Source organism: Lissotriton helveticus, chromosome 9 (assembly GCF_964261635.1).
Source record: "Lissotriton helveticus chromosome 9, aLisHel1.1, whole genome shotgun sequence".
Lineage (NCBI taxonomy): Eukaryota > Metazoa > Chordata > Amphibia > Caudata > Salamandridae > Lissotriton > Lissotriton helveticus.
This window is the reverse complement of record NC_136070.1, coordinates 480421554-480438811: the sequence shown is the minus strand read 5'-3', so window position 1 is coordinate 480438811 and position 17258 is coordinate 480421554.

The following is a 17258-nucleotide window of genomic DNA, read 5'->3' as shown; positions in this document are numbered from 1 at the left end:
CGAGACCTTCAAGATTGCCCCCACCATTTGGGATAACTTTAAACGGGATCTTGCTATCTGTGGACCCCAGGATAGATTTTCGTGCAAAGGTACCCCCAAATACTGGAACGTTCTAACCCTTTCCAGCCTATCGGATCCCAGGGTTGGATTAGGCCTAGTTGTTGTCGAGGGATTAAATACCATGAATTTGGGTTTTTTCTGCGTTGATCTCAAGGCCGTGCGCCCTGCAGAAATCCCCAAACCCATCCAGTATCTGTTGGATCCCCATCGGGGGTTTGGAAAGCAGGAGGTTATCATCGGCAAACATAATTGCCGGAACCCTCCTGCCTGCCAACCTAGGGGCATCGTTGTTCCTGACATTGTCAAGGTAAGATATTACCCTGTTAACAAAGAGGCAAAACAGGGTCGCTGCGAGGACGCAACCCTGTCTCACCCCCCTGAGAACTGGAAATCTAGATGACAGCGCCCCCTCCCTCCCGCACCTAACCTGGGCAAAATTTCCATCATGGAGCCTGATTATTGCCTGTAGTAGCTGTGGAGGAACACCTAGCTCCCTGAGCACCGCCCATAATTTCTTGCGTGGTACCAAGTCAAATGCGGACCTCAGGTCCACGAACACCATGTACAGACTCCCCCCCTCGATCCCCTCCGTTTTCCAGTAGAGAAGGACGAGGCGAAAAATCTGGTCCATGGTGGACGTATTCTTCCTGAAGCCCGCCTGGAGCGGACTAAGGATCGCATTGTCCTCCATCCAGTCCATGAGGTGGTCCAGCAGAAGACGGGCGAAGAGTTTTTGAGGTACATCTATAAGGCTGATCGGCCTGTAGTTGACTGGGAGCAGAGGAGAGCCCTTTTCAAAAATTGGTACTATCTCCCCCCAGCCAAGTACAGGGGATCTCCATCCCTCTTAGAATAGAGTTGAAAATAATAAGCAGATAAGGACCCCAGATCTCTGGTTGGTGTCAAAACAAATCTCCGGGGAGTTTATCGAGACCTGGAGCCTTCCCCGGCTTTAATCTCCCTATAGCATTTAATACTTCACCCAGTGTCAACTCTAATTTTTCATTGGGCTCAGAGGGACTATCAAAAACTGCCTCTGTGGGAATTACAAGGGTATCTTGATATAGTTTACTGAAGTGAGTTTCCCATATTGAGGCAGCGATGTTTGGCTCCACTGCTGATTTCGGTTCCCCTGCACCTGTGTGGACTAGAGACCAGAATTTTCTTGAATCCCTGGTTTCCAGTGCCAATGATAGGTCATGCCATCTATCCCAGTCCCATTCGGACTTTGCATCGGCGATGGCTTCCCTATATTTCCGTCTCAGCTCAGATACTTTATTTTTATCAGTGCCAGACTTGACCGTAAGGATCAACTCTGTTTTTATCTTTCTGCACGTGGAATTGTACCAAGCTGAAGTTGGTGTCCTCTTCTTCCTGCTCACGGTCTCAGGGTAGAAAACCTCTCCTAAGCTTCCCACTAGGTCGGCATGAATTTGACCTAGTTTCTCATTAAGATCAGTAGCTTTGGGTTTATTAATCACTTCATCCATTTCAACTAACTTTGGGAGCGCCAAGTCATACATTTTCGTAATGCACTCTGTTGAACTGACTAACTTTTCCCATCTTACCCTACGTCTATTATTAGTTAGCACTAGGGTCCCTGTATCTTGCTTTGGATCATTAAGTGGCGTCCCTTCTTTGGGCCCTAGGTATACCATATCCAAGCAGAGTGCATTACGATCGCTATCTGCTCTTTCAATCACCCTGAAGTCTAAAACCATGGACCACATGCTTGTATCTACAAAGATGTAGTCCAGACGCGATTCGTGGTCCGTCCTATTGAAGGTACATGCTGAAGGGGCATCAGATGGTGTGCGCCCATTACAGGCCCTCGGGGCATAATTCAAGGTAAGGGACGTAATCTGCAACGCTAAGGGGGACCATGATTTCGGGTTTGAAGATTGACAGGGGGGAATCCCCCAGTAATCATCCTCAGCTGTTAAGGTACCCTCCTTTAAACCATTGTTTTAATCACTTGTGCAACTTGGTGGCAATAGATTTACCGCTCAGCAACTCCAGCATGTGCCTGGCCCGTTTTTAAAGTGATTGGTGAAATATATACATATATAGCATATGATTAAGAGTCGTAGGACTCGAAACGCGTAATGCCAGTCTTGAAATAAAGAATCTCTTTTTAAGCATGATTGGTGTGGCCCGTGCTGCGTTTTTGAATGAACGCGGTTTTCTCTTGGATATATATATATATAAATATATGTATGTATGTATATATATATATATATATATATATATATATATATATATATATATATATATATTTGTTCATTTTAATTTTATGTTACTAATAATATTTTACATTTAATATATTAACACATTGTTTAATAATTTTTAATTTTGTAAGGAATATATACATGTTTTATGTTTACATATATATGAATATATATTTATTGTAGCTTATTAAAACTATTTTACAATCTATTCTTTTTTTTACTAATTCACTATTTTCAATAAATTAGCTATAAATCAATAATTATTTGTAAAACACAATACCTTTTTGGGAGATATTCTTTTCCACTATAATATTGACATGATAGTTTTGTTGTTTACATTGTGAGCATATAAACATTATATTTTTGTAAACAATATTTGTACACAATATTCATGGCAATTAATATTGTTGTTCTCAATATTCTGTCATATAACCCTATTTAGTCAGTAACAAAAAAATGAAATGTTATTGATTAAATAATATGCATTTCTAAACAGATTTTCCATTGTTTTTATTCAGAAGGGTCATAACGAAAAATAGCTTATAGTTTGTGCAGGTCACTATAAACCTGTAATCCATCCCTCACTAGCTGTTGGAGATTATTACACTGATAGTAGGGCACTGTACATGTTCCAACAGTTCAATCAGCCAATTTAAATACAATACAAAGTAATTCTAGCAAGAAAGAACTAAATACATGTTGCAGCATCTTTCAAGCTATAATTCCACTAAGGTTATGCATGCCATCCGGCGCCCTCTATCCTAAATTATAATGGACAGATTATTCAGAGGATCAAATTCCTCCTAATGCTGCTTAGGAAGAAAATCAGCAATATTGTGAATAGACCCAATGCCTCACACACTCAAACTTTGGCCACAAGGAGTCAGGCATAAAATGGCAAATGATTGAGGTAATCACTGAACACCTTGTGGGGGTAACATTGCACAAATACTAAATAGATATGAATATAATTGGATTGCTTGATGTGACTCAATTACTGAATTCAATGGAGGAAAGGAGCAATGTAACCATTACGTGGCCGTTCTTATAATGGTTTAGCACATCAAGATTGTGAGCTTCCTGTGAAACAGATCTTTGTAACTCTTATTAGTTCACTGTTCAAATGCAATATGTGATTGTCCTCATGTTCCTCCATATGTACTTTTACTTCCACAGATTTCCTCTGTAGTACTACTTCCATCTTTACACCTTCAGTGTTTCTTCCATCCCAAAACTACAGCCTTATTCAAACTTTATTATTTTCCTTTTTTACTGAATTCAGCGTTCCTCTTCCCAAAAAGCAAGTCTTGCCCTCTGTAATATGCCTTTGGTTTATTGTTTATTTGAGCACTACAACCACTTCCTGATTTGCCCACTGTTTCAGAGGCCTCTCCACATGGCCTCCAATTTTGGTACTTTGCACGGTAGACACAGAATTTTCTCTGCAGCCAACTGCAGCATACACCAGCTGCAAATACCCATTTCCACAAGCGCAGCACATTTTTCCACCATGTTTTGCCTTCTGTAATCCTTACATATTGCTTCCAGATATGGTGATCCATTTATTCACTAACATATCCATAGAAGAGAGAATTCTATCCGCTGTTAGCAATTCCACCTCGTCATATAATTTGCCTTATTAAATTCAATTACTCTAGAAATAGATCCATTCATATTTGTTTTATATAATTTTAGACACCGGTGTTTAGATAATCCTTTCCCTGTCTTGAGGATAAGCCTATTTGCTTTAGGGTAAAATTGTTCCCAATGGCACTAGTGACCTAGAATAGAAAATGAATTGTTTAGTACAATTGTGTGGTGACATGTTGTATTACATCATTGGGAATCATTGGAACCATGTCATGTCACTGAGAATGTTACTCTGTGAGCATTCCCTTCAGGGCAGTTACTATTTGTACTGATACCTGCCAGCTGGGACGGCTCTCTTCGTACTGGAATAAACGCTCCTTTTGGGAAATCTCCTTTTGTGTCTGCTACACTTCTTTACAAATTGCTATACAGTATTGTTTTCCTCCACAAACTGGTCCTTGATTTGTACATACCGGCACTGTTCATTAGTGACTTTTTTCATTCCCTTTTTCCTGTGATTGAACATCAAAAAAGCATCCAACATGATAATATTGCGTCGCGTATTTGTTTCCTAATGTTTCATCTCATATAACTAATTTATTGGTTGATTCAATTAACCACAACTGATTTACCGTACAAAAAATATTTTGTCCAAAATGAACCCTCTTTAGAAAAGTGTTTTTGTTTACAAAACTGCATTTATCATACACATCCATGACACCACACCGTCTTGGTAGGGTATTCTGATTTTGAGGATTTATATGGTGAACAGTACTCCTTATGTAACAGTAAAATGTAAAACAGTTGAAAGGGGGAAGTTGTTGAAGTTTCCTGAATTGTGTCATGCAGCATCCTATCTTTAGTCTTCATGGACACTAATGTGGACTATCCTCTGCTCCGTTTGTAAGTTTAAGAAATTGTACACACCTAGTGGGTTACTGGCACCAGGCTTAATCACTTGCCTCAAGGAGAGAGGCGTGGTTCATGAAATTTTGAGGATAATTACATTTTTCTGTATGCTTTACAACAAAATCGGTCTTCACCCTGTAAGGCTTGTTCCAGGTCTCAAACAGTTCAGGCATTTATTAAGATACTCGTAGCAAAAAAATAGGCTTATTTGTTGAAGATCCTGGGCACTTAGGACCAAGCAACACATTTCAATTCAAGCTAGAGATGCAGCTCAAAAGTGATGCCAATGAAGGCCCAGTCACATGATGCATTGGCTCTCCAACTTTGGAGCGTACATGTCCTTGTTCAGCTTGTTCCTTAAAAAAGGTCTAACATACTATTGGCCTGGGGCAAGAGGGGTGTACTTTTGCTTTACTAGAATGTCATGTACTCAATGAAATCTTGTCAATGAAAGTATGCCTGTATCAAACATGATGGCATAAGGTATTTTGTGGGTCAAGAAGATGTTGTTGAGGACAAAAGCAACCACTATGGCAACTGTGCTTGGTACTGACAAACTCAGGAAATGTTGAGTATTCGTTCGTCAGCAGCAACACATAAAACCCAGACGCAATGAGGCCATAGAAGTCAATGGGCACTTTTTGCCAAGCACTAGGATCCCAGAGAAGGTTTGCAGGCTCCCACAGGGGGAGAACAGCCCAGGTGGTTTGCTGCCCGAGTAAAGTCAATTTATTCAAAATTAAATCAGAAGCATTGTTCTATGTTGATGACATTTAATTCATATATGATTTAAACACATATTTGTCAGAGTGGATTTTGGACTTTGCTGACCATGGCTATAAATCCATCTTTCCAAAATCTATAATTGCCTTTGTCAGTGTCCTGTTTTTAGGATATGAGCTATTAAATGCAGTCAAAGGCCTAGCACCACATTTCTTAAAGAAAAGTGCTCTCTTGCAAACACCAAATACATTGAAAAAGCTTCAATCGCTTTTTTCACGATTTTTAAATTTTGGTAGTACATACATACCAGTCTATGCACAACGGGTTAAACTGCTGTACAACATAATCAATTTCTAATCAACATTGGACTACTGAACACACTACTATTTTCAGAAACTTACAAACAGACATACTTGAGTATAAACACTTACATACTTGTGTTAACACCACCAAATTAGTGATATGCATAATTCAGGATCCAGTGGCCACATATTTTTCATACAATGAAGGAGAAGCAGTACTGATTGCTTATAAATCTCATATATATTCCTATGCGGAAATGCGTTTTGTATTGACAGAAAAAAGTGTGGCTACAGTTCAAACAGCTGTCCTGAGGGAACATCCATTGGCTCAAGGGAAACGCATATTTGTGGTGTCTCATGTTCCGGCCTTGGAGGCTGTCACTAAGGTCAGCGTATCTAACGTGAAAGGTTTACATCCATGAAGGATCCAATGGGCCACTTCCTTTACAGCTACTGATGTAGATTATATTTTTGATCCTACCTTACAAACACAGGAATACCTACAGTATGAACAAGTATACCTCATGCCTAGTAACATTTTACATCTAAATGAATATGCTTTCAATATCTATACTGATGGTTAGCCCAGCTCGCAGTTGCTATTAAGTACAATTACTTGGCTGCCTGTGCTGCAGTGAAAGGTGTTATGAAAGAAGGTGTATTTCAGGCACATAAAACATATACAGAAAATGTGGTTGACTTTACTGCTCAGCTGGCTGAACTGAAAGTTTTGGTTCTGGCTTTGCAGAATACAAATTCAGAATTCCCCACACTTATTGTATGTGATTCCTATTACTGAGTCCAGACCTTTAATGATAATTTACCTTACTGGAGCTTGAATGGATTCACTGATTCCAAGCATGGGAAGATCTTGAAAGAGCTAGTGCTCGCAGGGATTCTAAAAGTTTCTGGGAAGTTATCAATCGCCCCCTCTTCACAAACGAGGTGAAGAGAATAGAATCAACAATACTAGGGGAAGCCTGGGAACGTAATTTTACAAAAATTTTGAATCCAAACTGCAACTTTCCAGATGAACAAAGGGATGGACTAGTAATTAACTTGGATACAGCATATCACCTTAGCCCCTCCCTGACTGTTAGTGAGGTTAAAGACGCTCGAACAAAGGGTATTTCCTCAAAAGCACCAGGCTCGTACGGGGTGCCTCTGGATTTATTTAAAAGCAACCACGAACTATGGGCTCCATTGTTGGTTAATGTTTTTAAAGCTGTAATAGTGGGACATATCCCCTCATCATGGAAAGAGGCTGTAGTGGTGCCGATCTACAGAAAAGGTAATAGAAATGATCCAGCATGCTACAGGCCCATAGCCCTAATTGATGCCACGTGTAAAGTCTTGGGGAGGGTAATTCTTGCACGTTTGGAATCTTGGGCTAATGACTCTGGTCTCATATCCAACACTCAATATGGTTTCAGAAGGGGCATGGGAACAAACAAACAGTGCCTCAACGTGTCCCTGATCATGGGTAAGTACATGAAGGCGAGGAGGGGGTCAATCCACCTTGCCTTCATGGACTTATCCAGGGCATTTGATACAGTGAACGGGGGAAGTTATGGAATTTAATGGAAAAAATGGGCTGGGAGGAGCCCCTTATTACCCTGTTGCAGGTGTTGCATGCCTCTACTACTGTTTCTATCCGTTATGGCCCTGGGGGAGAGAAGACTAGGTCAATTGTTTCAACTGAAGGGGTTTGTCAAGGGTGTATCTTGGCCCCTTTTTTATTCCTTTTATATACAAATGGCCTGGAGGCTTTTCTTTTGGAGCAACAACTAGACTTTCCTAGCATAGGAGGTAAATCATTACCCCTGCTGTCATACGCAGACAACACTGTCCTGATGGCCTTGACAGCAAATAGCCTTCAAAAAGCCTTGAATGCCATTCCTGACTTTATGTTGGCATTAGACTTGAAAGTAAATTTTAGTACATCTTTTATTAAGGTGTGTGGTCCTAAACAAACGAAAACAAGGACATTTGTGGTGAAGGATAAGATAATAGACAAGGTGCCCAATTTCACTTATTTATGGAATGTTTTTAATAACAAATTAAACTGGGAGCAACTGATTGTGGCCAGAGTCCAACACACTAGCAGAACAGTGGAGGGACTGTTCCGCTTTGATTGTAAGCTAGGACATAAGCCAGTAGCGGAGATGATAACCCTATACAAATCTAAATGTTTATCAGTAGCCACTTTCGGGGCAGGAGTATGGGGACATCACAAAAGCAATCAGTTACAAACCCTGGGGAATTTTTTTTTTCAAAGATTATTAATGATCCCTGTTAGTTCTTCTAATGCTTTTAGCCACTAGAAGTGGGGTTGGATTTTGTAAGGGATAGAATAAATATTGCACCGTTGATCCTTTGGGGAAAAGTGTGGACATCAGAGGACTCATCATTCTCAAGGAGTGTTTTCATAGAGATTGCATGTCCCTTGAAAAGGCTTTTGCCATTCCCTGGCTTCGATATGTCAAAGAAAATCTTTATAAGATCGGGTTAGGGCACTATTATAATAATCCCAACTGTATTCAACCTAATATGACATTGACGATAAAAAATGCTTATTGTGCTGAATTAAGTATGTCTAGTCGGTATTGTAAAACATGCAATTGTGTGGCTGGGCGCCCAAACCATCCGCAATTTTTATCTGTCTTTTACTATCCAAGTTCATTCATGTTTCCTTATGACCAGACTTCAACTCTGCACATTGCACTTTCTTGTGGCTTTTCCTAAACAGGTGAGTTGGTGTGAGAGACCAACAATTTTCCCAACAAAGCACGATGCACTTTGTATTGTTCTGCAATCTCTACAAAGATCCAAGGGCACATTTTATCAAACCGGTCTTGCGTGATATTAGACCCTGTTCTTATCAGGAGGGTTTTAATTTCTTACGTTCTTTATCAACTGCTGCTATTTGTATTGCTATGCTTAACTTTACTCCAACTGACTTATCAATTAGGAAACTGTATGAATCGTAATATGAAACTACGTTTTTAAATGATTTTATAGTATTATTTATTTAATATTTATGTGTGGAGCACTACTATGATTAATTAATCTTATTAATTATGACATTCTTGCAGGGGGAGTGAGAATGATGCTGGAGGATGATATATGTGTTGAATCCTAGATTTTTAAAGTTTGATCATGTATTTTGCGACAATCTTTTTTGTATAGGTTTTATTAAGAACTATATTATGTATACATGTAAACTTTTATGATTTTTAAGAATCGAAGTTATTTTGACTGACTGAAAGCTTTGGTTCTGGCTTTGCAGAATACGAATTCAGAATTCCCCACACTTATTGTGTGTGATTCCTATTACTGAGTCCAGACCTTTAATGATAATTTACTTTACTGGAGCTTGAATGGATTCACTGATTCCAAAGGAAAGGCTATAAAGCATAAGCTTTTATAGGAAAAGGTGGCAGCACTAAAGGATGGTTTGCCATGGACTCATATAAATCATACATTGAGTCATCAACATGTTGGTGTAAACGTTGCAGGGATTAATTGGCCAATGAAGCTGCCAAGGCTGCTGTTCATACTTTTTTGTAGCTGCAATTACTCGTTCACATATGAGGATAGATGGTGATATAATGTCTGCGGTCACTGCTTCCGCTAGTGACGAGCCCTTACCTAAAGGCTATTCAGCTAAATACTTGTATCTATTGCGACCTAAAAATATCCCCTTTGCCTGCATTCCTGGGGAGTGTGATCAAGTGATACCCAACCGGGACCACAAGTTAGAGTTAATAATAGCTGCTAAGGAAGGATTAGCATCTGCCCATGCTAGTGTGACGGCTACAGTTTCTTTGCTACAGAAATGTTACCGGTGGTAGGATTTTTATATACAGACTAAAAACGGTTAGATATTTGGACTAGGCCCACGGCCAAATTAAACAAGGAGCTTTTAAAAGACTATGTCTCTGGAAGTTCTCTGCAGATTACCTGGCTCAAGTATATTAAGGATCTTTCTCAGAGTAAAGGTAGGAGTGAGCTGTATAGCTCACTGGAGGGAATTGTGAGGTCTGATCACAAATGGGCTAAGGACATTTTTTGTTCAGGTCTGCATCAAGAGAAGAGGGTGCCCTTTTGAAATCCCCAGTGCGTGCCCACCTCCTGTTGAAGTCCACTCCTTTAATTGCGCCTTATCTTTTAATTGTAAACAGCATGTATGAGCAATTCTTGCTGACCAGATTTAGCGTTGGTCTTCTTAATTTTTTATTGGCATATCCCTGGGAGAGGAATTGAGGTCACCTATTGGAGCCCTACAGCTTCAATAATCTGTCTCTGCAGTCCACTCTGCATTTTATAATGTTTTGTAAATTTTACAAGGTTTCAAGGAAGGCATACATTATACCATTGCTAAAAAGAATGAATTTCTTTCAAGGCCGTCCTGCCTTTTTTGTATTTGCAATTGTTACCTGAAGAAGTACATTTTGTAATGCTTTTTGAAAGCCGTTACGCGATTAAGTAAAACCTGTGACTGATTTTAACCTGTCTGATAATGGTTGGTTATGTGTTGTGTAGGTTTTTAGGTATAATACTTTCTATCTAATTGTATTTATATCTAGGTATTTTATGCCTAAGGTTTAATTGTTTATGCGTCGCATATTTTAACCACGGTCTTTTTTGCTGAATTTGACTTTTATGGTTTCTACACAAAGAACTGAATAAATCTTACTTTGATTGATTGATTGACTAAAAATGTTGTCCTTAGTTGCAACATTTGTCAATAAATTAAAGTTCCACTGTCGCTCACCCACCACAGACTCCTTTTTTCGTTTCCAATAAGCCATTACGATGTGTCTATTTAGATCATTGCAGACCACTCATTCGGATGGTGCCTTTAAATTTATCTTGGTTGCTCTTAATTTGTGTTCTTGATTTCTATGGCTGTGGTCACAGCAATCAGCTGATGCTCGAACTGTTTCTAAAGATTTGCAGGTTTTTATTGGTACAAATACAGTAGCAGCATTCAACTCGGAACAGGCAGCAGCTTTTTCCTATAAGGTTTACCAGGAGACTATGCGCACCCTGGATGTTGCTGTGCATTGTTCCAGTTGGCAGGGTATGCCCAGACATGGGTCCCTGGCTCACTTTGCCACTAGATTCAAGCTAGCCTGGTTGATGAGGGCTGTTAGCCCAAAACCGGACCCAGGATGCTTGTTCCTGGTCCAGGGAAGACATGGTTTGGCAGTTTGTACTGGACTGTTCCCATGAGGCACAGGTTCACGACTGATTTGCATATAGCTATGTATGAACTGGGGTGGCAAAGTGAGCTAAACAACGATGATGGATTCAACCCAGATCTGTGACTGGGGGTGAGTGTCTGAAAAGTTTCAGCGCTCCGTCCATCATCTCCTTGTGTTTGCTTTGTTCGCCCTAAGTTGGCAGGGTATGCCCAGACATGGGTCCCTGGCTCACTTTGCCACTGGATTCAAGCTAGCCTGACAGAGGAGGGCTGTTAGCCCGAAACCGGACCCAGGATGCTTGTTTCCGGTCCAGGGAAGACATGGTTTGGCAGTTCGTGCTGGACTGTTGCCATGAGGCACAGGGTCAAGACTGATTTGCATATAGCTATATCTGAACTGGGGTGGTGAAGTGAGCTAAACAATGATGATGGATTCAACCCAGATCTGTGACTGGGGGTGAGTGTCTGAAAAGTTTCAGCGCTCCGTCCATCATCTCCTTGTGTTTGCATTGTTCCACCCCTATCATCCAGACGGAAATTCAATAGTGGAACAGAAGAACTGTGACTTAAAGTAGTGCTTAACAGCTAGAGTTTTAGGTCCAGGTCGTAGTTGGATACATCACCTGTATGTAGTCCAGAAAGAATTAAATAATCTGCCTAGAAGGTCGTTGGGAGACCGGGCTCCCTATGAGGCATTCTTCGGTGAGCACTCCAATTTGAATTCTAAACCTTCTGCAACTGATGAGGTGAAAGAGCAACCAGCGCTTTCTGGCTCGATTCCTAAAGATTGCAGATAAAAAGAGTTTGGCCCATCCTACCATGCACTGATGCCTGTCCTTGCTGTTCAGGGTACTCAAACTGTGATTTTGCCACCGCTTGCTGATTGTAAACAGAAACAAGTTTCTATTGCTTTGATCAAGTTACACCATGTGGCCAGTTCTCCATAGTAGGCCACAGGGGTTTCTGGGTAGTTCCTTGTCGCCTCTCCCTATCCTGCACAAAATCCCTCCATATGCACTAAGCTGTCCTAATCATTCTGCACCTGGGTTGGTCTTCAGATGCTGAACTTTCATTCATACCAGTTAATGATGAGAACACAGAATGTGTTTGAAACGTGAGTTTGATGTTTTTCACTGCTGCACCTTGCAATAAAATTATATACTATCAATCAGTTTTGGAGGAACCTACCTGCTCTCCTTTGCCCAACGAGGTCTGTGTTTTTACTCAGACTACCTCTGGTTATTTTGTCAACATTGATGATTTTTCTTCTGACTCTTCGCAGTCCTCCATGTGTGGTAAGCGTGCATTTTTCCTTTGGCTGAAACACACTCATCTGATTCCTTAATGGTCCTTCTGTTTGATTTTTCTTACATTCTTTTTTCTCTTCCTCTAGATTGGATTTATTACATTTTTCTTTCTGCTGTTAAATTGACACTATCCTCCAGATCATACTTCACCAGAACTAATAGCTGAGGTGCTTATGCCCTATTCTTCTTCACGTAAGGTCCGCAGAGACTTGTCCCTGGTGAACATTCCTGCATTCCCTGTCCATGAGGGTATTGTTTGGGATAACGTTCCCTATGGCATTTTTGGTCCAACCGATACATTGCCAATTCTATATGTTTTTAAAGTTACTATGGATGACGTTATTATCACAGGCTCCATTTCTGATGAATGGGAAGTTATGACTGTTTCTAACATTACTGCTTTCTTACTCAGAATCGTCTTAATTATATACTGTATTTGAGAATGAAGATTTGTATTTAATCTCTGCAAAATATGGTGACATTTTGTTACCATAATTATGCACATCACTATTTACACAGAGCTAGTACTCCATGTGCTGTGTTTAATTATACACAGTGAGAATACTGCCTGAGACCACCTGTGGGTAGTTCAAAAACATATTTAAAGAAGTTCCTATTTTTTTTAGTCATGTCCCTACAGATCCGGTATCATATTTGTATAAGCTTACACCTTCCCCAGCAAAAAAATCTATGCTCATGCAAACAAAATTGGTTTATTCCAAATCATTTATTTCATGGCTAGCCCTACAGGGCTATGAATATTGGAAGGACAATATTGAGGTTAGTTCAGTTTGGAGTACACAACACTGGCTGATCCAGGGCACTGATGCTTATTTAGGGCTTTTCTGATCCCTCGACAAATTATATTTATAAACACAACAGTACAACAGACTACCGTGCATATTTACAAACCCCTATTGCAACCACACTGTCACTTTTCTTGACGTTGGGGTGGAGATTTGCCTTAGTCACAAGGAACATGGCTTGTGAATAAGGTACCGTTTTACGCTATGCTTACTGTGAAAGGGGCGAGCAATGAGTGTTGTGGTGGGACAGAAAGACTGATTTTGATGCTGCCCCATATTTACAAGGGTGGCATAAATATGGGCCAGCGCCCAAATTAAGACTAGGTAAAACGGTTTTACCGTGGCGCAGCCAAGAGAAATGTTTAATTTCTCCTCGTTTTTGCTGTTTCCATGTGTGCTGCGTTATGCAGCACACATAGAAACAGCAAAATGCCATTGATTCTTTATGTGCAGAATGTGTCTCTTTGTGCACATAAACAATCATTTAAAAAAATGACGTTTTGCAACTTCTCTTTGTGCTGCATTAAGTAAATAGATAAATAGGACTGTATATACAATTGTCGCAAATAATTTGGAACGTTAGCTTTGTGTCTGTGTTTACTTTTATTATTAGTTAGGTAGTGGGTTTACACTTACTTATAAATGCTTACATTTCCGTTGTAAAAGCATACACATTAAAGCATATGAGTGGTAGAAACTGAACAGGTAAGTTACACCCCATTTCATTTTTTTCAGTACCACACACATATACATATTTTAAAAATATTATATATCACCCTATTAACCATATTAACCCACAATCCCTTAACCCTGAACCCTTAAATTACCCATACTTCTCTAGCATCTAGTGTCCATTCAACTATTACATAGTGGCCCTCTGGATCAATTTTCACCTCCATTGCTACAAAAGGAACCCTAGGGCCACCCATATCATAGCCTCCCTGGCATAACTAGAGTATGTGGTCGCGTAGACCTGTCCTCGCCATCTGCGCTGCAGGGTATGCAAGCAGGAACCCCAGGTATGGGTCTCCTGCAAAAAGGGCACTGACACCCCATATTGGCACAGGTAGAAGTGTACTCTCTGCCTTTTTATGCTATTGATCGTTATAATTCTGCAGGGCACAGTAACAAGATCAGACGGTTTTACTTTTGCCTAAAGCGAATTATTGAGCAGTCATCTAAAATAGCCTGGTTAAATGAGAACTACTTGTGGAAATGAAAGAGGGGGGCCCAGCTTAGTCTAATCTTGTCCTGGCATGGGCGGGCTCAGATGTTTCTGGTCTTGGCCTAGTTTTCCACTGGGGCCACGCTGTCCTGCGCCTCAACTTGTGCCCAGGTGATCATTGCACCATGGGGGAGCCTGGTGTTTATAGTCCTGGACCCAGATGAAACCCGGATGAGTAACGCGCAAAGTAGCAAGTAAAGGCGGTGACAACTAGCTCACCTTGGTTTAGTTGTAAATAAACAAGTGAGTTGTGTCCTCCAGGTTAAGAGAGATGTCCTTTACAATCCTATGTCGTCTTTTTACCATCCTGTTTTATCCTTTGCAATCCGGTGCTGAGGTACTCAGGACCCAAGAATATGGGACAGGGTTTGGGGCAGGTGGTGCGTGGGGGAGCTAGGTGTTTTGAAAGCAGCTCCCGCTGCTAAGCAAGCAACTTCTGCACTCCACCACACTCTACTCTCCAGTGGGGCTTAGTGCACTCACCCCACCATGCGACACCACTATGGCAGAATCCTCTCTGCAGCTACCAGGCACCTGTCTAACCGGTGATAGGGTGTCACATGAAACAAACGCGCAAGGATGAAAAGTTGGAGGAGGACCTGAGGGCGTGGACGGCAGTGCTCACAGAATTATTACCAATGCCAGATGAGTTACCCCCAAAGATCAGGGGGTGGAGGAAACTTAATATAGAGCCTTATCAATGCAGATACACTGCTCTTGATGCCTCCAATTAGACCTTGTGTGATTATGGTCCACCTGGCCCACTATTAATGTTCCTAAAGCAATGCTGTACGGAATTGCTTTCTCTCATACGTGAGACCTGGGCCGGTTGGGGGAGGGCGGGGGGGGGGAGTCGACAGACTGTGTAAACGTACTAATAAGCCGAGATTCAACACATGGCCCTCAGACTTCAATGTATGTTGCTTTGTTCTTGAAATGCTAATACAACTATATATAAAAAAAACGATTGAGATCAGTATGGAAAGGGCGTTGAGGATCATAACTTACGAAATTGCTATGACTTATTGTCATTTGTCACTTGAACAGGGGCAAGTACTCAGGGGAGTAACAAGTAAAGATAATGTTTCCACCATTGATGCTGGTGCTAGTGCCGTTAAGGAACAGTAGATTGAGAAAAATAGTGGTAATAGTGGTGATACATTACTCTGCACCATTAATAGTCCATCTACTTCACGTAGGATCGAAGCAATCTACTAGCCCCACAAACCTGCAATCAGACGAACAAACAAGATCTAGACAGAGGCCACATCAACCCTGATCTTACACTTTTTTAGCAATACGGCAGTAAATTTGTAGATATTTTACAGATGCAGCTTCACCCACTCCTGGGCCTACTGAGCCACAGTGTGTCCAAGCTGGATAAATTGCACATTGGTCAATCTAAAGTGACTCATTCTCTCCCAGTATTGAGCACCTGCACCTTTTGTAATTTGAAATCAACTACTTAGCCAGCACAGTTACCTGTGGGATTAAAAATATAACAGCGGGTGCAACCAATGACCTCTTACCTGTTGCAAACTCAATGTCTAAGGCCAACCTACCCATAGAAAAAACAATTGCCAGATTCCACAACACAGCTACGACCAACGAGGTAGCCAGGAACGTCAGAAATCAGCTATAGAGCTCAATCTGGGCTACTCTTTCCTCCCCAATCAGACGGTCATGAATCTGCCTCCATTCTCCAGTCCATATGTGATGGTATTAGCGGGAGTACCTCCCTTACGAGGGGTTCGAACAGAGTCTTGGAACCAGCTGTGGAACAAAGTAATCCATTGGCTATGCAGACATAGAACGTTCAACATGGAAAACAGTAATAAGATCTTAAAGGTCTGTATGTTAAGATGGCTAGGCACCTCAAAAAACATTGCTGGGGATTGCATTGTAGTTAATTGTCAAAATCCCATGTATGCAGAGAATTTACTGCAACACCAGGAAAGTTGGGAATCTCACCCCACTGAGGTTGGCATTTTGCCTCTAGGTTTTTTTTATAAGCTTTCGATCCTCTTCCCACTGTAAGAGCACTAAGTAGCTTTGGATGATAGGATCAGATATGCAGCCCTAGCTGACCTGGCATCTAACAACTGACTCACTCTTAACGATGTCACTAATCACGAACCAGAAACCGAGCAAATTGACCATACACCTAAAAGTGTAACACCGTAAAGTGTTACACTGGTAAAATGATCTACCAAGAATCCATCCAATATTAGGGTCTTCAATTTGAACAAGGTGGGCCATTGAACCAAGTCGTTTCTGCCTGACTGGCATTATTTATAAAAGATTTTGACATTATATTCTTTCACAAAATGTGGGTTTCTGAACCAGTGACCTGTAACGGTTATGAATGCTTCAGCAAGCCAACTATACCAACTTGGCAAGGGCGTGCCTCTGTGGTCCTATACATATAGAACAGTTTGCACCTGGGAGTTAAAGTCCATGTCCTAGAAACACCTAGATGGGATTCTCAAGCTATGGCCACAAAGGGAAATCTCAGTTTTTGTATTTATCTTATCAATTTTTACAATAATGAATTTTCAAATGCACCAAATACTAAGTACCACATTATATTCGATTTCATTGATACTATTAAGTCAAAGCATTGCAACTTGGTTCAGGAGATGCATTTGGTGATTTTAAAATAAAGCTAAGTTATTGTACAATGATGGAAGACCTAGAGCATCATATGAGTTTTACCAATCAGAGAGTCAAAATTGGCTGTTTATATACCATCTCACGATTTGAGCAATGCTATATAATTATTGGGACCCAGTGCAAACACAGTACCAACTTTTAGTGGTACGGGTTTTGCTTCTGTAATCAATTAGATTTTTATTTCTAATTGTTTGATTTGAAAAGGAAGCTATACCAGCTTCAAATT